Source organism: Lolium rigidum, chromosome 7 (assembly GCF_022539505.1).
Source record: "Lolium rigidum isolate FL_2022 chromosome 7, APGP_CSIRO_Lrig_0.1, whole genome shotgun sequence".
Lineage (NCBI taxonomy): Eukaryota > Viridiplantae > Streptophyta > Magnoliopsida > Poales > Poaceae > Lolium > Lolium rigidum.
In genome coordinates, this window is record NC_061514.1 from 159,850,237 (window position 1) to 159,872,036 (window position 21,800).

Here is a 21,800-nt window from a genome sequence, read left to right on the forward strand (position 1 = left end):
TACTTGTGGGTCATCAAACATGCATAAGAAATAACTAAAAAACCCTAAAATAGTTGAATTATACACTATATAAAGGGTGGCTGATTTAGAGGAATCCTATTGCCACAGCCACTGTTCATGGCCTATTTATCCTTTCATTCATTCAATGGTTATGTGACACGTCGTTGCTTTTCTGTTTGGTACATTGACTCACCCCATCGCTGCTTTCAGTAAAAAAAAATTTTGGCCTAGAGGGCAACCGGATACCGGTTAATAGGCTTTGCCTCTACATATTGTTGAGATTGGCTCCCGGTGACCTTTCCTTCCTTCACGGTTTGGTTCACTCTGGTCAAAGCGGTGCCAAGACCCCACCCCTACCACACACGATCTCTCTGGATTCTTCCCCCACGATCTCCTCTATTTTCCACCTCCCTGGCCGACCTCCATCTCCACCGGCCACCCCTGGAGCCTCCCCCTTGCCGGCACCCTTCACCATATCCACCTCAACAGCACACCTCTGATTGTCACCCACCGTAACCACACCTGGAAGCCGCTCGAGGAGATCGGACGCGAAGGGTAAGTAGGGATGCGGAGGATCACATGCGCGCTTGATCTCTCCGGCAGTCATGAACTAGAGCGGAACGACGTTGCGGCGGTGGCGAATCGGCGGAGGAGACCGACATGATGATGTGCCAGCGACGTGGGAGAAATTCACAGCTTTCCGGAGGCGTTCTGATGGTGGCGGCATCATAGGGGAATCAGTGGAGGAGACCGTCGTGGTGCCGGGGCATGGGGAGGAGGTCCGACCTGGTCGGGTTCATGGCGCAGGGGACCTCCTCCGTGGCTGGTGGATCGTTCCTTCGTCGGCGGTCGGCGTTCAGGCGCTCGGGCTTATCAACACAAATGCGTGCTTCACGGCGGCTCTGGTCTTTCGTGTGCACGCTATGTGCATCTGCCTCGCAGATGACAGTATGGAGACTTCGCATCTCAGAGCAGATGCAGTAAGCTGCTTATCCCCTGTGTATCCATCTTCCCTAAATTCAGATCGGAAATAAAGAAGCAGAATTAAGGTGCTTCTCCCCCGTGTATCCCTCTCCTCAATTCAGATCGTAAATAAAGAAGCACCATCAACGGGGCATGCATAGCGAGCAGTGGCAGCGGAAACAGAAGACTAGAATTTGTGCTACACCTGTGGCATCATCTAGGGATGGATGACGAAGAGCTTATTTCCACTGGGCCTGCCAACAAGGAGGTAGCTGCAGATTGTGTGCAAGGGTTCGTGGAATGCCAGCATCGTGTTTCCTGCATCCAGGATGGCATCACTAGGTGCATCCGTCACGGTCCCCTCCGGTGGAGGTCGAGCCTTGCTGTGACGTGGAGCAGGCTGATGAAGGACAACCTGATGGCCACTCTATATCTTGGGTGAATATTTCAGGTAGCCCATATTACAGTATTACACCCTTTGTTCATATAGTGATTGTTTACAAAAGTTGTTCCACTGGTAGAATTGGGCTAAACTTCCAGTATAGTTTTATTGTGTCCATGCATTATAACGTGTTATCTGTGAGTTGTCAATTTTGCATGTGTTTCACTCTACAGATAAATGTTGAATCTAGGCGCGGGAGGTTACATTGTTCAGGACTTTGCAAGCAGTCAGCTAGGGTAAATGGAGAGTAGTGCATGTGTCCACCCAGGATTGGTGAAAGATCAATTTTTTTGCTACAACATCCACGACTGTAAATTTGAAGCATCGAAGCCTACCTTGTGATCATGTACTGCAAGATACATGCAATGTCTACTGCAAGGTAATAGCCAATAATTACTTAGTTCTCACAGATTCCGAGATTCGCTCTTTGAAGATAAATAATAGATATGGTCATAAAGTGCAGCTGCCCGCTACTTTTGTCTTATGAAAATTTCAGAACATACAGAGGTAACACCGTAACATAACCGTTGGTTTAGCTAGGGACTCCCCTTGACACAAATGCTACTGCTTAAAATATATCCCCATGGCAGTACAAGTAGCCATGTTACTCCTCCAATACTACTTTGCCTTCTCTCACAACTTCTCGACATCATGCTCGATTTCTCATGCTTGAATTGGCTAATTTATAGCTGATATAAGATCTTTATCCTAAAATGTTCATGTTCATGATACTGCAATTCATATCAGGGTTTCAATTATTCTTTAGGAACAGTGCTTTAAGTAAGAAGCAGGAAAGGGTTTCACCTAATATAGACCCTGACTCTTTGTTCAAATTACAGTGAACATGACCTCTTGATTTTTTTTACATGAACTTCTGACAGTTGGTCTTGGATATCTTATAAAAGTTCTACTAGGGCCTCTCTTGCTCTGGTGATTTATCATATTTCTGTTTCAGTAGGACTACTCACGGTCTGCTACTTATCAATTTTTGAATCACATTTGGTAAACCTGAGTGTGTTACCAATTTCTATGTTTTCTTCAATTTAGCAGTACTAATTAACAATTAACATGCAAACGTACCAGTTAAATTATAAAGACCTGATACTGTTAGGGTAGCAGTTAAATGATGTATATTCAGTTGTTCATATCGAGAAAAGTCTAGATTAATTTGTTTCCTAGGAGGTGTCTTTATAATAAATGATTGGTAGCATGATCATATATTTGGTTTGGAGGCCTACACTGTAATTGGGATTAAAAGTGAGGCCATCTTGGTTAGTCCATCTACAGCCGACCAATGGGATGCGTATAATAATTATTTGGTGAGTTGGGTTTGCCTTTTACTACTATCATTTCTGTCACTCAAGTAACAGTTTTACTGGATATGTTAAATTGTTACAATTTGACCGAGCGATGAAATTAACTATTACAATTTTACAGATAGACGAAAGAGTTCAAACCTTATAAGCTATTTTCCTTGAAATAAACTTTTTTGTTATTATGCTAAGATTGTGCGGAGCATATATATAGTTCACCATGATCAGTTGCAGTTTACTCTTTTTTTCTTGCTTTTCCTGATATTATGTGTACTATTATCAGTTACGGTTTGGTCATTTCCACTTGCTTTTCCTGTGTATGAGACATTAATCAAAAATCTGAAGTATGATCTTCCTGATTATGGTTTGTATGTCTTAGATGCAGAGAGAAAGGATGGAGCATGGTGGTTAATCTTTCCCGTGTTTGGTCTTCTGTTCTCTTATCCAATCTTCTGCCCTGGGAGGGGCGTTTATTCACATTCCTGTTGCAAGGTAAAAGGTGGATTTATTGGCTGCTTTGTATTCAGCTCATGCACTTATTTCTTCAGTTTTCTTTTACATGCACTCATTTGTTAATTTGAATTTGTCTGGTGGCTTATGCATAGGTTTAGGTTGGTCAATCTAATGCGTCTATCTGCACTCTCCAGCCTTCAAATTCAACCAGTGTTCATGGCTGACTGAAGATATGATGGTGCACGAAACCTAGAAGAGCAGTAATGCAAGCAATGTTGGTGAAAGATTTCGTACCTGAAGGGTTTCAGAGGAATGTTGTTGTGCGTGTTTCCCAGTTGATCAACAACAAAATGTCTATGAACTGGAGTTCATTATCGTTGACCAACTACTACCTTCTGAACATTGAGATACTCGATCCCTCCATCATTACCTACACAAGAGGTCTAAGCAGTTAGCTTGGCCTTATCATCTAATTAGTTATCGATACTTACTCATCCTTTAGATAGGGAAAGCTATAATAGTATATATCATCTGAGCTCATTTAATTATCTATTAGTGTTTGATCTACTCTCAACTGGCTTTACTTTTAAATATATGATAGCTAACTTAATATTTACATCCTTGATTTCGGCATCATTGCTTGCTAACTGAATATTTACATCCTTGAATTCGCCACCATCTCCTGCACACAAAAATGCATGTATTTAGCTTGGAATGTATGCTCTCAATTTTTTTTTCCGCAACACAACTAGCAGTAAGTTTCAGCCTATAGTGCCACTAATTATCCGAAGATATGATGGTCGTTTATACATGATCTGCCCGGCCCAAATGCAAGATAGCAGATCACCCGTAATATATCAGAATTACCCAGAACACAAAAATCACCTAGGTTCTACCGGAACTTGAAAACTTTCCTCTGTATGTGATGATGCCCTGCCATGCAGAGGAAACAATTTTCTCCTGTCAGATTTCCAGCAAGGCCTGTGTACTAATTGCGTATTGTATTGTTTGGTGTCATGTTCTTCCAGTTCTTTCTTTTACTGTCTGTTTCAGATATTGTTGGAGTGGTGACGAGATTAACTGATCTTATCCCATGAAAGACAAATCAGGAACCAAAAAAAAAGGTATACCTCCTCATTGATAGTATATTGCAAACCAAATTACATTGTTGCACCCATCAACAAATCTGGCCATCACTTGGAGTGCAAACAACATGAGAAAGAAGACCTGCCAAGGAATTTCTTGCACATAAACAATAAGGCTAGCTTTACTAGGTTGATCGTCTAATATGCTTATCCGTTGCACACTTCATATACCATTGTAGCAAACCACAGTTTTGACAGCCTATTCTTATTACAGCCGCTGCCATGTCTGCACACGCAACACATGACCAGAACAAGGAAAGTAGGCAGCTAGGCTACAGACCTGCCTTCTTATCAGACAACCAGTTTGTCAAATTTTGGCATCAATACCCCGATGTATCTTATGTAGTGCTCCTTAAAGTGGACACATACAAGTGGCGCAAACTTCGCCATGCCCATTTAGAGACTCTGCAGCCTGACAAGAAATTGGGTCCCTTCTGAATTTATCTTACCATAATACCACGCTCTCCTACACGGTTTACTGCTAACTATTTCACCTCATATAAACAAAGCATTGCAAAGTAAACTTACCTTGCAGATGCAATAGAGAGTAGTAACGGCCAACACAAGCTCATGTGCGGCATTCCTGTTCTGACCACCAGCCCGCTCATCACCAGCTCGCTCACGAGACTCCTTTTCCTGAATCTAGCGGAGCCCCATCGTCTTTAGCGCATGTGCGTCCAGGCCTGAATCTTAGCCAACCTTCTCCTCCGCCCAGATTTCTACTATGTGCACCAGATCCATGCTCGCATCTGCCATTGCCACCCTCCAAATCTCATCCCACCGCTGTTGCCCTCCCCTTTATAGCTCGATTCAGAGGATCAAATGAAGTACTAGGTCAGGGTTGGCATGATAAAGACAACAATCTGAGAAAAATGGTACAAAATGGCCAATTGCTAACAACAGTGAACATATATAAAATTGGTGTTACGCACTCCATAATTTCGATTCCAAGTTCTACCACATATTTTTCTTCACAGTAGGCATATGCAGGGGATAATAACATACCCGTTAGTTGCAGCTCAGCCCGCTCTTGATCGAGGACACGGCCACCCGCCAGAAAAGCCACCGAAGAAGATCCGCATAACCAGCTGTACCAAGAACCTTTCCCCGGCTAGCTCCAACGACACCCGCGGACCGACAAACTTAGGTACTATCCTCCACAGACAGCCTCCAAGAAAGATGAAATTCAAGACCGCCCGCACGCTCACACTATCCTTCCCCTTCCGGCGGCAGAACCAGACGGCCAGGCCAACCGCATCCGCAGCGCCACACACATCATCGCTGTGGACACTGGCCGCATCACCAAGCTAGCAGCACCGGACGCTATCATCGACATCTCATCGGACAAAGAGGAGGGCGACGCACCCTACTGAAGATCTCCACCTCCGCAGCCTCACACAGAGCATGCTTAATTTTGGTAAATAGAGATGCCGCCGCTCTCGATATGCAGCTGTGCGCAGCCGACCTGCAGAACAAATTGCTAGCAGGTGTGATCCCCTTTTGTCTACAAGCAAGATGTCTGAATGGTGGTGTTTTGGCACATGGGACTATATGCTTACTTTATTTTATAATACATGTTACACATATTTTAAAATTATAAAAATTGAAACAAAAAATTTGCATTTACACCTTCACGTGTTACGCGCTCACAAAATCGTTTCATGAAAAATCGACGCGTCATATGACGTATGTAAAAAAGATAAAGTTCAATGTTAAAAATTAGGCTTTTTAGAAGATAATTTTTCTCTTTTTTACATAGACTAAACAAAAATATTTGTTCGTCGCGAAACTTGACGAACGCAAATATATTTAGAGATGTACATGTAAAAAAATTTGTCGAAATTTTTGAACATTTCAAAATATTTTTTTTGGTAGAGGGAGCATATGCACCCGAAAGCCGAATTAAATTGAAAGAGTGTATATTTATATCGCAGAGTTATCAATTACACCCAGCATATGCAACAATATATTGCCCTAATACCATTACGGATGCACACATAAAAAAGAATTAAAAAAGAAAAGTCTCGCTACAATAATCTATATCTTGAAAGAGCAGCACTAACACCACTAAAACAATACTAGAAGTCCAGCTTCTTCATAAGCGATGCCAAGAAGGAAATAGTGCACAACTGCTGTCCTCATCCGATCATAGATCTTAGGTTTCTCACCTTGAAAAAAATCCTTGCTCTCGAAAACAATGCGTTGAACAAAGACATTGCCAGACATACCAATTAAGATGAGACTTTGGATTTTCACCCTGAAAGGTAAAACTATGAACTTCTCCTGCTCAGTCGTCCCACATATGCCCTATAAATATTAATGTCATACAATGAATGTAGTTTGTTGTGCGAGACCCGGTCCCTCTATAACAAGCACCGCAAACAGCGCATACGCGATTAATATTCTGCTCACCCTGTGCCGTTAATTCAGACTTAATAATATTTTCTACAAACAAGAGGACACGGGCGCGGCGTGCGCCACGCCAATGCCTCCTAGTGGGATACAAAAGATGGTACCAAGTCACTAGTTTTGTGCGTCCCGTGCCTCCCATGACCTCATCAACAGTAGAAGAGGAACCAATACCTTCAAGAAAGCAAGAATGTTTAATATGGAAAAGCGCAAACATGAAGTGCAACAGAAAATCATTCATACAAATATGAAAACTTACCGAAACGACGAGGTAAAATTTCTCTCCGTGAGCTATATCCTTGAAAACGATATAAGATATCATCATCATTGATAGAGTGAAATACGTCTCGGCTCAATATAACATACCATGTTATAATTCATCCAATCATCACCCATTTTCAGTAGCATTTTCGTTTTGAGGAGGAGGTTCTTCACTTTGAGGAGTTTCTTTAGATTGAGGATTCGTTGATGCATTCGCTTTTGAGATCGATGGAAAAAATCTCTTCATCTTCTGTTCCTAAACATGAAACCAATTACAAACAATTGTTAAACCATACTTATTATTATTTATTCCAACATCCTAATCCCTGTCTATGTGTAAAACAAAAAACTACCTAGCTAGTTCAAAGGAGCTGCCGATCGGATCATCGGAAGCGGACCGATCGAGGAGGAGTTGAGGCAGGCAGACAGTCCACGGCCGGGTAGCACTGCAGCAATGACGGAGGCCGGAGGCTGCCGCGACGTACGCGCACGCAGGGGCGTCGGGGCGGGCGACGGCAAAGCGTCCGGCCGCGATCCGTCGATCCGTGTGCAGCGCTGTTTTGACGAAGACGAACTGCCGTAGATCGCGTGGGCGTAGTATCGTACGCGTCTCTGCCACTAGGAGCTGCGCGCGGCCTGGGAAGAAACGAGTTGGGCCAACGCCCCGGGCCAATTGTTTTTTTTTCGTTACTGATAAGGAGGAAATTTTCTGCGACCCGGGCCATGGCCCCTGTTGCCCTGGGCCTGGCTCCGCCCCTGCTTGAGAGGGATATCTTTGACCTCTTCCTCCCTGAGTTCGATAAACCTTGGGTGATCCACTTAAGGGAAAACTTGCTGCTGTTCTACAAACCTCTGCTCTTGGAGGCCCAACACCGTCTACGGGAAAGAAGCGTGAGTAGACATCAAGCTATTTTCTGGCGCCGTTGCCGGGGAGGAAAGGTAAAAGGTACTCACACTCCGGATCTCGGCTACTAAGCTATTTTCCAGCGCCGTTGTAAGTACTCGAAGCTATTTCCTTTAGATCCTGCAATTGCATCTTTTTGTTTCTTGTTTACACTAGTTAGGCATAATGGAAAACAACAAAAATATGAGAGATCTTTATGAACTTTATCTTGAATTAGGACATGATGTGTTTGAAGAGAGAATTAAAAAAACCATGGAACTTTATATGCATGCTAATGGGAATGTTATTAATATGAATGCTTTGAACACCATTGTTGCTAATGCTATGGAAAATTCTAAGCTTGGGGAGGTCGGTTTTGATGAAAATGATCTCTTTAGCCCTCCGGGTATTGAGGAGAAAGTTTATGTTGATTATGATATGCCTCCCATTTATGATGATTATAATGATAGTAGTCTTTCAGTACCGCCTGTTATGGAGGATAAATTTGATTATGATTACAATATGCCTCCTATATTTGATGATGAAAATAATAATGATAGCTACCTTGTTGAATTTGCTCCCGCTACAACTAATAAAATTGATTATGTTTATGTGGAGAGTAATAATTTTATGCATGAGACTCATGATAAGAATGCTTTATGTGATAGTTATATTATTGAGTTTGCTCATGTTGCTACTGAAAGTTATTATGAGAGAGGAAAATATGGTTGTAGAAATTTTCATGTTACTAAAATGCCTCTCTATGTGCTGAAATTTTTGAAGCTACACTTGTTCTATCTTCCTATGCTTGTTACTTTGCTCTTCATGAACTTGTTTATTTACAAGATTCCTATGCATAGGAAGCATGTTAGACTTAAATGTGTTTTGAATTTGCCTCTTGCTGCTCTCTTTTGCTTCAAATACTATTTCTTGCGAGAGTATCATTAAAACTGCTGAGCCCATCTTAATGGCTATAAAGAAAGAACTTCTTGGGAGATAACCCATGTGTTTATTTTACTACAGCAATTTTTGTTTTGTTGAGTCTTGGAAGTTGTTTACTACTCGTAGCAACCTCTCCTTATCATGTTTTTGTGCCAAGTAAAGTTTCTATGTTAAAGTTGATACTATATTTGGGATTACTGCGCAGAAACAGATTTGTCGTCTGTCACGAATTCTGGCATAAGTCTCTGTAAAAAATTCGAACAAATCTGCAAAATTACGAGCGTGATCCTCAGATATGTACACAACTTTCATTAGTTTTGAGTTTTTCCGTTTGAGCAAGTGAAGTGCCCCTTTCAGGTTCGTCTTTACGGACTATTCTGTTTTTGACAGATTCTGCCTTTTATTTCGCATTGCCGTATTTGCTATGTTGGATGAATTCCTTTGATCCATTAATGTCCAGTAGCTTTGTGCAATGTCCAGAAGTGTTAAGAATGATTGTGTCGCCTCTGAATATGTGAATTTTTAATTGTGCACTAACCCTCTAATGAGTTTGCTTGAAGTTTGGTGTGAAGGAAGTTTTCAAGGGCCAAGAGAGCAGTATGATATACTATGATCAAGAGGAGTGAAAGCTCTAAGATTGGGGATGCCCCCGTGGTTCATCCCTGCATATTTTAAGAAGACTCAAGCGTCTAAGCTTGGGGATGCCCAAGGCATTCCCTTCTTCATCGACAACATCATCAGGTTCCTCCCCTCAAACTATATTTTTATTCAGTCACATCTTATGTACTTTGCTTGGAGCGTCGGTTTGTTTTGTTTTTGTTTTTGTTTGAATAAAATGGATCCTAGCATTCACTGTGTGGGAGAGAGACACGCTCCGCTGTTGCATATGGACAAATATGTCCTTAGGCCTTACTCATAATGTTCAAGGCGAAGGTTGAAACTTTTTCGTTAAATTGTTATATGGTTGGAATCGGGAAACGCTACATGTAGTAATTCTAAAATGTCTTGGATAATGTGATACTTGGCAATTGTTGTGCTCATGTTTAAGCTCTTGCATCATATACTTTGCACCCATTAATGAAGAAATACATAGAGCTTGCTAAAATTTGGTTTGCATATTTGGTCTCTCTAAGGTCTAGATAATTTCTAGTATTGAGTTTTGAACAACAAGGAAGGCGGTGTAGAGTCTTATAATGTTTACAATATGTCTTTTATGTGAGTTTTGCTGCACCGGTTCATCCTTGTGTTTGTTTCAAATAACCTTGCTAGCCTAAACCTTGTATCGAGAGGGAATACTTCTCATGCATCCAAAATCCTTGAGCCAACCACTATGCCATTTGTGTCCACCATGCCTACCTACTACATGGTATTTCTCCGCCATTCCAAAGTAAATTGCTTGAGTGCTACCTTTAAATTTCCATCATTCGCCTTTGCAATATATAGCTCATGGGACAAAATAGTCTTTAAAACTATTGTGGTATTGAATATGTACTTATGCACTTTATCTCTTATTAAGTTGCTTGTTGTGCGATAACCATGCTTCTGGGGACGCCATCAACTCTTTGTTGAATATCATGTGAGTTGCTATGCATGTCCGTCTTGTCTGAAGTAAGAGAGATCTACCACCTTAATGGTTAGAGCATGCATATTGTTAGAGAAGAACATTGGGACGCTAACTAAAGCCATGAATCATGGTGGAAGTTTCAGTTTTGGACATATATCCTCAATCTCATATGAGAATAATAATTGTTGCCACATGCTTACGCATTAAAGAGGAGTCCATTATCTGTTGTCCATGTTGTCCCGGTATGGATGTCTAAGTTGAGAATAATCAAAAGCGAGAAATCCAAAATGCGAGCTTTCTCCTTAGACCTTTGTACAAGCGGCATGGAGGTACCCCTTTGTGACACTTGGTTGAAACATGTGTATTGCGATGATCCGGTAGTCCAAGCTGATTAGGACAAGGTGCGGGCACTATTAGTATACTATGCATGAGGCTTGCAACTTGTAAGAAATAATTTACATAACTCATATGCTTTATTACTACCGTTGACAAAATTGTTTCATGTTTTCAAAATAAAAGCTCTAGCACAAATATAGCAATCGATGCTTTCCTCTTTGAAGGACCTTTTTTTACTTTTATTGTTGAGTCAGTTTACCTATCTCTCTCCACCTTAAGAAGCAAACACTTGTGTGAACTCTGCATTGATTCCTACATATTTGCATATTGCACTTGTTATATTACTTTACATTGACACTATCCATGAGATATACATGTTATAAGTTGAAAGCAACCGCTGAAACTTAATCTTCCTTTGTGTTGCTTCAATACCTTTACTTTGATTTATTGCTTTATGAGTTAACTCTTATGCAAGACTTATTGATGCTTGTCTTGAAGTACTATTCATGAAAAGTCTTTGCTTTATGATTCATTTGTTTACTCATGTCATTACCATTGTTTTGATCGCTGCATTCATTACATATGTTTACAATAGTATGATCAAGATTATGATGGCATGTCACTCCAGAAATTATCCTTGTTATCGTTTACCTGCTCGGGACGAGCAGAACTAAGCTTGGGGATGCTGATACGTCTCCGACGTATCGATAATTTCTTATGTTCCATGCTACTTTATTGATGATATCTACATGTTTTATACACATTATATGTCATTATTATGCGTTTTCCGGAACTAACCTATTGACGAGATGCCGAAGGGCCAGTTCCTGTTTTCTGCTGTTTTTGGTTCCAGAAATCCTAGTAAGGAAATATTCTCGGAATCGGACGAAATCAATGCCCAGCATCCTATTTTTCCACGAAGCTTCCAGAACACCCGAGAGCCACCAGAGGGGAGCCCTGGTGGGCCCAGATGATAGGGTGGCGCGGCCAGGGCCTGGGCCGCGCCCCCCTAGTGTGTCGTCGCCTTGTTGACCTTCTGACGCCGCCTCTTCGCCTATATAAAGGTCCCTGACCTAAAACCCGATACGAATAAGCCACGGTACGAGAAAAGTTCCAGAGCCGCCGCCATCGCGAAGCCAAGATCCGGGGACAGGAGTCTCTGTTCCGGCACGCCGCCGGGACGGGAAGTGCCCCGGAAGGCTTCTCCACCGACACCGCTGCCATCTCCACCGCCATCTTCATCACCGCTGTCTGTCTCCCATGAGGAGGGAGTAGTTCTCCATCGAGGCTCGGGGCTGTACCGGTAGCTATGTGGTTAATCTCTCTCCTATGTACTTCAATACAATAATCTCATGAGCTGCCTTACATGATTGAGATTCATATGATGATGCTTGTAATCTAGATGTCATTATGCTAGTCAAGTGGGTTTTACTTATGTGATCTCCGGAGACTCCTTGTCCCACGTGTGTAAAGGTGACGAGTGTGTGCACCGTGTGGGTCCGATGTCTACGTTCCCCCTCCTTTCCCGTAGACGGTGTTGGGCCTCCAAGTGCGGAGGTTTGTAGAACAGCAGCAAGTTTTCCCTTAAGTGGATCACCCAAGGTTTATCGAACTCGGGGAGGAAGAGGTCAAAGATATCCCTCTCATGCAACCCTGCAACCACAAAGCAAGAAGTCTCTTGTGTCCCCAACACACCAAATAGGTGCACTAGTTCGGCGAAGAGATAGTGAAATACAGGTGGTATGAATATATATGAGCAAGTAGCAATGGTGCCGGAAAATAGCTTGCTTGGCGTGTAGTTGATGGTGGTAGTATTGCAGCAGTAGTAACGCAGATAAAACGATAAACAAGCAGCGATAACGGTATTTAGGAACAAGGCCTAGGGATTAGACTTTCACTAGTGGACACTCTCAACATTGATCACATAACGGAATAGATAAATGCATACTCTACACTTTTGTTGGATGATGAACACATTGCGTAGGATTACACGAACCCTCAATGCCGGAGTTAACAAGCTCCACAATAATGCTCATATTTTAGTAACCTTTAGTGTAAGATAGATCAAAAGACTAAACCAAGTACTAGCATCGCATGCACACTGTCACCTTCATGCATATGTAGGAGGAATAGATCACATCAATATTATCATAGCAATAGTTAACTTCGCAATCTACAAGAGATCATGATCATAGCATAAACCAAGTACTAACACGGTGCACGCACTGTCACCTTTACACACATGCGGGAGGAATAAAACTACTTTAATAACACATCACTAGAGTAGCACATAGATAAATTGTGATACGATGCACATTGCAATCATAAAGAGATATAAATAAGCACTTCACTACGCTCTTCAACGGTGAATAAGTACTTCGTGAAATATAGCCTAAGAGACCCACACGGTGCACACACTCGTCACCTTTACACACGTGGGACAAGGAGTCTCCGGAGATCACATAAGTAAAACCCACTTGACTAGCATAATGACATCTAGATTACAAGCATCATCATATGAATCTCAATCATGTAAGGCAGCTCATGAGATTATTGTATTGAAGTACATAGGAGAGAGATGAACCACATAGCTACCGGTACAGCCCCGAGCCTCGATGGAGAACTACTCCCTCCTCATGGGAGCAGCAGCGGTGATGAAGATGGCGGTGGAGATGGCAGCGGTGTCGATGGAGAAGCCTTCCGGGGGCACTTCCCCGCTCCGGCAGGGTGCCGGAACAGAGACTCCTGTCCCCCAGATCTTGGCTTCGCGATGGCGGCGGCTCTGGAACTTTTCTCGTATCGTGGCTCTCGGTACTGGGGTTTTCGCGACGGAAGCTTTAAGTAGGCGGAGGGTCAACGCGAGGGGCCACACGAGGGGCCCAGGGGATAGGTCGGCGCGGCCAGGGCTTGGGCCGCGCCGGCCACCCCCCTGGCTGCCTCGTGGCCCCACTTCGTTAGGTCTTCGGTCTTCCGGAAGCTTCGTGCAAAAATAGGACCCCGGGCGAAAGTTTCGTCCAATTCCGAGAATATTTCTTTACTAGGATTTCTGAAACCAAAAACAGCAGAAAACAGACAATCGGCTCTTCGGCATCTTGTTAATAGGTTAGTTCCGGAAAATGCATAAATATGACATATAATGTGCATAAAACATGTAGGTATCATCAATAAAGTAGCATGGAACATAAGAAATTATCGATACGTTGGAGACGTATCAGCATCCCCAAGCTTAGTTCTCGCTCGTCCCGAGCAGGTAAAACGATAACAAAGATAATTTCTGAAGTGACATGCCATCATAATCTTGATCATACTATTTGTAAACATATGTAATGAATGCAGCGATCAAAACAAAGGTAATGACATGAGTAAACAAGTGAATCATATGACAAAGACTTTTCATGAATAGTACTTCAAGACAAGCATCAATAAGTCTTGCATAAGAGTTAACTCATAAAGCAATAATTCAAAGTAAAGGTATTGAAGCAACACATAGGAAGATTAAGTTTCAGCGGTTGCTTTCAACTTGTAACATGTATATCTCATGGATAATTGTCAACATAGAGTAATATAACAAATGCAATAAGCAAGTATGTAGGAATCAATGCACAGTTCACAAGTGTTTGCTTCTTGGGATGGAGAGAAATAGGTGAACTGACTCAACATAAAGGTAAAAGAATGGTCCTTCAAAGAGGAAAGCATCGATTGCTATATTTGTGCTAGAGCTTTGGTTTTGAAAACATAAAGAGAGCATAAAAGTAAAATTTTGAGAGGTGTTTGTTGTTGTCAACGAATGGTAGCGGGCACTCTAACCCCCTTGCCAGACAAACCTTCAAAGAGCGGCTCCCATTTTATTTTATTTTTGGGTGGCACTCCTTCCAACCTTTCTTTCACAAACCATGGCTAACCGAATCCTCGGGTGCCCGCCAACAATCTCATACCATGAAGGAGTGCCTTTTTATTTTAGTTTTATTATGATGACACTCCTCCCCACCTTTGCTTTCTCAAGCCATGGCTAACCGAATCCTTCGGGTGCCGTCCAACAATCACATACCATGGAGGAGTGTCTATTTTTGTTGATTAATTTGGGACTGGGAATCCCATTGCCAGCTCTTTTTGCAAAATTATTGGATAAGCGGATGAAGCCACTAGTCCATTGGTGAAAGTTGCCCAACAAGATTGAAAGATAAACACCACATACTTCATCATGAGCTATAAAACATTGACACAAATCAGAGGTGATAAATTTTGAATGGTTTAAAGGTAGCACTCAAGCAATTTACTTTGGAATGGCGGAGAAATACCATGTAGTAGGTAGTTATGGTGGACACAAACGGCATAGTAGTTGGCTCAAGGATTTTGGATGCATGAGAAGTATTCCCTCTCGATACAAGGTTTAGGCTAGCAAGGTTATTTGAAGCAAACTCAAGGATGAACAAGTGCAGCAAGACTCACATAAAAGACATATTGTAAATATTATAAGACTCTACACTGTCTTCCTTGTTGTTCAAAACTCAATACTAGATATTATCTAGACCTTAGAGAAACCAAATATGCAAATCAAATTTTAGCAAGCTCTATGTATTTCTTCATTAATGGGTGCAAAGCATATGATGCAAGAGCTTAAACATGAGCACAACAATTACCAAGTATCACATTATCCAAGACATTTTAGAATTACTACATGTAGCATTTTCCAATTCCAACCATATAACAATTTAACGAAGAGGAAACTTCGCCATGAATATTATGAGCTAAGAACACATGTGTTCATACGAACCAGCGGAGCGTGTCTCTCTCCCACACAAGGATGAACTTATTCAGAGAACTAAGATAATCAAAACAAAAACAAAAATAAAAGCACACAGACGCTCCAAGTAAAGTACATAGGATGTGACTGAATAAAAATATAGTTTCACTAGAAGAAACCTGATAAGTTGTCGATGAAGAAGGGGATGCCTTGGGCATCCCCAAGCTTAGATGCTTGAGTCTTCTTAAAATATGCAGGGATGAACCACCGGGGCATCCCCAAGCTTAGACCTTTCACTCTTCTCGATCACATTATATCACCCTCTTCTATTGACCCTTGAAAACTTCCTTCACACCAAACTTCAAGCAAACTCATTAGAGGGTTAGTGCATAATCAAAAATTCACATGTTCAGAGGTGACACAATCATTCTTAACACTTCTGGACATTGCACAAAACTTCTGAAAGTTAATGGAACAAAGAAACCCATTCAACAAAGCAAAAGCGGTAATGCGAAATAAAAGGCAGAATCTGTCAAAAACAGAACAGTCCGTAAAGACGAATTTTAAGATGGCACCAGACTTGCTCAAATGGAAAAACTCAAAACTAATGAAAGTTGCGTACATATCTGAGGATCACGCTCGTAAATTGGCAGATTTTTTCGAATTTTCTACAGAGGCCTGTGCCCAGATTCGTGACAGACAGCAATGCTGTTTCTGCGCAGCGATCCCAAATATAACATCAACTTTGACATAGAAACTTTACTTGGCACAACAAAACACAAAACTAAGATAAGGAGAGGTTGCTACAGTAGTAAACAACTTCCAAGACTCAACAAAACAAAAATTGCTGTAGTAAAATAAACACATGGGTTATCTCCCAAGAAGTTCTTTCTTTATAGCCATTAAGATGGGCTCAGCAGTTTTAATGATGCACTCGCAAGAAATAGTATTTGAGGCAAAAGAGAGCATCAAGAGGCAAATTCAAAACACATTTAAGTCTAACATGCTTCCTATGCATAAGAATCTTGTAAATAAACAAGTTCATGAAGAGCAAAGTAACAAGCATAGGAAGATAAAACAAGTGTAGCTTCAAAAATTTCAGCACATAGAGAGGTGTTTTAGTAACATGAAAATTTCTACAACCATATTTTACTCTCTCATAATAACTTTCAGTAGCATCATGAGCAAACTCAACAATATAACTATCATTTAAAGCATTCTTATCATGAGTCTCATGCATAAAATAATTACTACTCCCAACATAAGCATAATCAATTTTATTAGTTGTAGTGGGAGCAAATTCAACAAAGTAGCTATCAAATATAGGAGGTATATTGTAATCATAATCAAATTTATCCTCCATAACAGGTGGTAACAAAAGACTACTATCATTATAATCATCATAAATAGGAGGCAAAGTATCATCAAAGTAAATTTTCTCCTCAATGCTTGGGGGACTAAAAATATCATGCTCATCAAATCCAGCTTCCCCAAGCTTAGAATTTTCCATAGCATTAGCAACAATGGTGTCCAAAGCATTCATAGTAATAACATTTCCATTAGCATGCATATAAAGTTCCATGGGTTTCTTAATTCTTTCTTCAAACACATCATGTCCTAATTCAAGATAAAGTTCATAAAGATCTCTCATATTTTTGTTGTTTTCCATTATGCCTAACTAGTGTAAACAAGAAACCAAATGTCGCAATTGCAGAGTCTAAAGGAAATAGCTTTGAGTACTTACAACGGCGCCGGAAAATAGCTTAGTAGCCGAGATCCGGAGTGTGAGTACCTTTTACCTTTCCTCCCCGGCAACGGCGCCAGAAAAGTGCTTGATGTCTACGTTCCCCCTCCTTTCCTGTAGACGGTGTTGGGCCTCCAAGTGCAGAGGTTTGTAGAACAGCAGCAAGTTTTCCCTTAAGTGGATCACCCAAGGTTTATCGAACTCGGGGAGGAAGAGGTCAAAGATATCCCTCTCATGCAACCCCGCAACCACAAAGCAAGAAGTCTCTTGTGTCCCCAACACACCAAATAGGTGCACTAGTTCGGCGAAGAGATAGTGAAATACAGGTGGTATGAATATATATGAGCAGTAGCAATGGTGCCAGAAAATAGCTTGCTGGCGTGTAGTTGATGGTGGTAGTATTGCAGCAGTAGTAACGCAGTAAAACAGTAAACAAGCAGCGATAACAGTATTTAGGAACAAGGCCTAGGGATTAGACTTTCACTAGTGGACACTCTCAACATTGATCACATAACAGAATAGATAAATGCATACTCTACACTTTTGTTGGATGATGAACACATTGCGTAGGATTACACGAACCCTCAATGCCGGAGTTAACAAGCTCCACAATAATGCTCATATTTTAGTAACCTTTAGTGTAAGATAGATCAAAAGACTAAACCAAGTACTAGCATCGCATGCACACCTGTCACCTTCATGCATATGTAGGAGGAATAGATCACATCAATATTATCATAGCAATAGTTAACTTCGCAATCTACAAGAGATCATGATCATAGCATAAACCAAGTACTAACACGGTGCACGCACTGTCACCTTTACACACATGCAGGAGGAATAAAACTACTTTAATAACACATCACTAGAGTAGCACATAGATAAATTGTGATACGATGCACATTGCAATCATAAAGAGATATAAATAAGCACTTCACTACGCTCTTCAACAGTGAATAAGTACTTCGTGAAATATAGCCTAAGAGACCCACACGGTGCACACACTTGTCACCTTTACACACGTGGGACAAGGAGTCTCCGGAGATCACATAAGTAAAACCCACTTGACTAGCATAATGACATCTAGATTACAAGCATCATCATATGAATCTCAATCATGTAAGGCAGCTCATGAGATTATTGTATTGAAGTACATAGGAGAGAGATGAACCACATAGCTACCGGTACAGCCCCGAGCCTCGATGGAGAACTACTCCCTCCTCATGGGAGCAGCAGCGGTGATGAAGATGGCGGTGGAGATGGCAGCGGTGTCGATGGAGAAGCCTTCCGGGGGCACTTCCCCGCTCCGGCAGGGTGCCGGAACAGAGACTCCTGTCCCCCGGATCTTGGCTTCGCGATGGCGGCGGCTCTGGAACTTTTCTCGTATCGTGGCTCTCGCATGCGGGGTTTTCGCGACGGAGGCTTTAAGTAGGCGGAGGGTCAACGCGAGGGGCCACACGAGGGGCCCAGGGGATAGGTCGGCGTGGCCAGGGCTTGGGCCGCGCCGGCCACCCTCCTGGCTGCCTCGTGGCCCCACTTCGTTAGGTCTTCGGTCTTCTGGAAGCTTCGTGCAAAAATAGGACCCTGGGCGAAAGTTTCGTCCAATTCCGAGAATATTTCTTTACTAGGATTTCTGAAACCAAAAACAGCAGAAAACAAGAATCGGCTCTTCGGCATCTTGTTAATAGGTTAGTTCCAGTAAAATGCATAAATATGACATATAATGTGCATAAAACATGTAGGTATCATCAATAAAGTAGCATGGAACATAAGAAATTATCGATACGTTGGAGACGTATCGGGGTCTCTTAGGCTATATTTCACGAATACTTATTCACCGTTATGAATGGCATAGTGAAGTGCTTATTTATATCCCTTTATGATTGCAATGTGTTTTGTATCACTATTTATCTATGTGCTACTCATGTGATGTTATTAAAGTAGTCTACTCCTCCCGCATGGTGTAATGGTGACAAGTGTGTGCATCGTGTAGTTCTTGTCGTAGATTATGATCATAATCTCTTGTAGGTTATGGAGTTGATTATCGCTATGATAGTATTGATGTGATCTATGCCTCCTTCGTAGTGTGATGGTGACGAGTGTGCATGCTATGTTAGTACTTGGTCTATTTTGCAAAGATCTATTATACTCTAAGGTTACTTAAACATGAATATCGAATGTTGTGGAGCTTGTTAACTCCGGCATTGAGGGTTCGTGTAATCCTACACAATTAGTGGTGTTCATCATCCAACAAGAGTATATGTAGCACAAAGGAAAGAGAACTTATTTATTATGTGATCAATGTTGAGAGTGTCCACTAGTGAAAGTATGATCCCTAGGCCTTGTTTCCACCACAAAGAATTGCTTCCCACGCCAGCAAGCTATTTTCTGGCGCCGCTTGTTTACTGTTTGACTGCATCTTTACTTTCTGCAATATTACCACCATCTACACCACCTGTGTTTTACTATCTCTTCGCCGAACTAGTGCACCTATACATCTGACAGGTGTATTAGGTGTGTTGGGGACACAAGAGACTTCTTGCTTTGTGGTTGCAGGGTTGCTTGAGAGGGATATCTTTGACCTCTTCCTCCCTGAGTTCGATAAACCTTGGGTGATCCACTTAAGGGAAAACTTGCTGCTGTTCTACAAACCTCTGCTCTTGGAGGCCCAACACTGTCTACAGGAAAAGAAGCGTGAGTAGACATCACTTACTCATGCTAAAGAAATAAGAGCCATATAAGCAGTTGTCGACATAGTAGAGCAGTAATAACTGCTATAAGAATGGCACTCTGAGCACCTCAACTGCATGACAAGCAAGTTCATCGACACCTCAAGAACAACAAAGATAACATCAGAAGATCATCACCAAACCCACCGAATCATCCAGATCATCAAGGTAGATCATGGGTCACGGAGTAGGCTCAAGATCTATGTCCAAACAAGCAGAAAAGCGCCCAAATCAAATATTTATCAAATAGAGAGAGTTTGACGGATTGTATGCCGAGTCACCACATACTTCAGTATGATTTTGTTAGTGACGACGAAGTCTTTCTAGAACAGAGGGCAATGGAAGCATGCAATGCTGCAGAGGGGTCGTGTGTTTGACCCTAAAGGAATAAGAAGGCGGAACGCTGTCCGCAGACTCCTTCAAATCTTCATCAAGTGGGCGAACTCTGCCTGCGGAGTCTTCCGCAACACTCTCGGTGAGGCAGAGACCTGCTCAAGTTCATCGGACGGTCTTCAAAGCCTTGCTCGAGTTCTTCATCAAGTTCGCAATCGAGTTTTTCACAATCCTCTCGATTAATATAAGTTGATCCTCCTCACAGATTATGTTACTGCATGGATATATCTTAGGTGATCATGTTAGGTATGGTTTTGTTTTACATACGCAAACCCCTTTAGGAAGGAGGGACGACCAGATGAGGGAGAACAGGGGCCAACGAGAAGGGTCCTAAAAGATGAGATGCGGCCGTTGGTTCTCTCTGACCGGTAGCGGTGTTGTCTCTTGGTGCTGGCCATCGGGATCGAGTGGGAGATGAGAGGAGGAGGCGCGAGAGCCCCCAATTCCCAAGCCCTAGTCGAGCGTGATGAGTGAAAACGGGAGAAGAGGCACGACCGAAGGGGGTATTTAGCCAAAATCGAGTCCTATTTACCTGAAGATTTTCGATAAATCGGCTTGTTAGACCGATTAGTCGGCTAATCAAGTAAACTCACTGAGAATGCACTTTTGGTTTCGTTCAGCCTCCGATCCGTAGTTAATTGGCCAGTTAACAAAAATATCGGACGATATTTGGAACATTGACTGAGCTTGATATATGCACATCATCTCTAAGATATTACTCATGGTGCCATCGTTATGAATTTCTCAAGAGCTTTCTTGCAAGCCTCCTTAGATTCCGGTGTAGCTTTCTTGCATATGAGGACACAACATTGTCCACCCCCACAACACGTTTTTGAAGTTGCTAATATGTCCACAAAACTCACATTTTCACCTTACTCTTGTTGTTTGGATCACAGTACTTGCCATACTTCTAACCAACATCGCTTGAGTTACCAATCAATGTCCATGCCACCTCAAGCATCGACCTATCCGCAGCTGGATTGGCGTCAAGCCGTCAATGTCCATTATACAATACATACAAACAAGATTCCAATAATTTCTTGGCACTAGCAACAACAAAGTGCAAAGCACACAATCTACAACAGCAAAAGGCATGCGACAATCTGCATCAACTAAGATAACAAGGAGGGGCGGAGCTAGCATGTACTTAATGGTGTCAATGGCACCAACGGTGACGAGGCGGTTCCTCGGCAATGCCCACCATGAGGGGCTTGGGTTTTAGAGGAAGGCGACGACGGAAGTTCCGGGAGCGAGGCGGTACACGACGTACCCAGGTTCACGCCCCCGCGGTGGAGGGTCGCTACGTCCCGCTAGCAATCCACTATATGAATATATGTATACGGGGGGGCCGCCATAGGCGGAGTTGTTGGATCTAGTCTAGTTCTAATCCGCGGGTTGCGGTGTCTAGGCGTGTTGCCTCTAAAATTATGTTTCTGATTGTGTGTCCTAAGGGGTGCCCCTGCCTGGCTTTATATATCA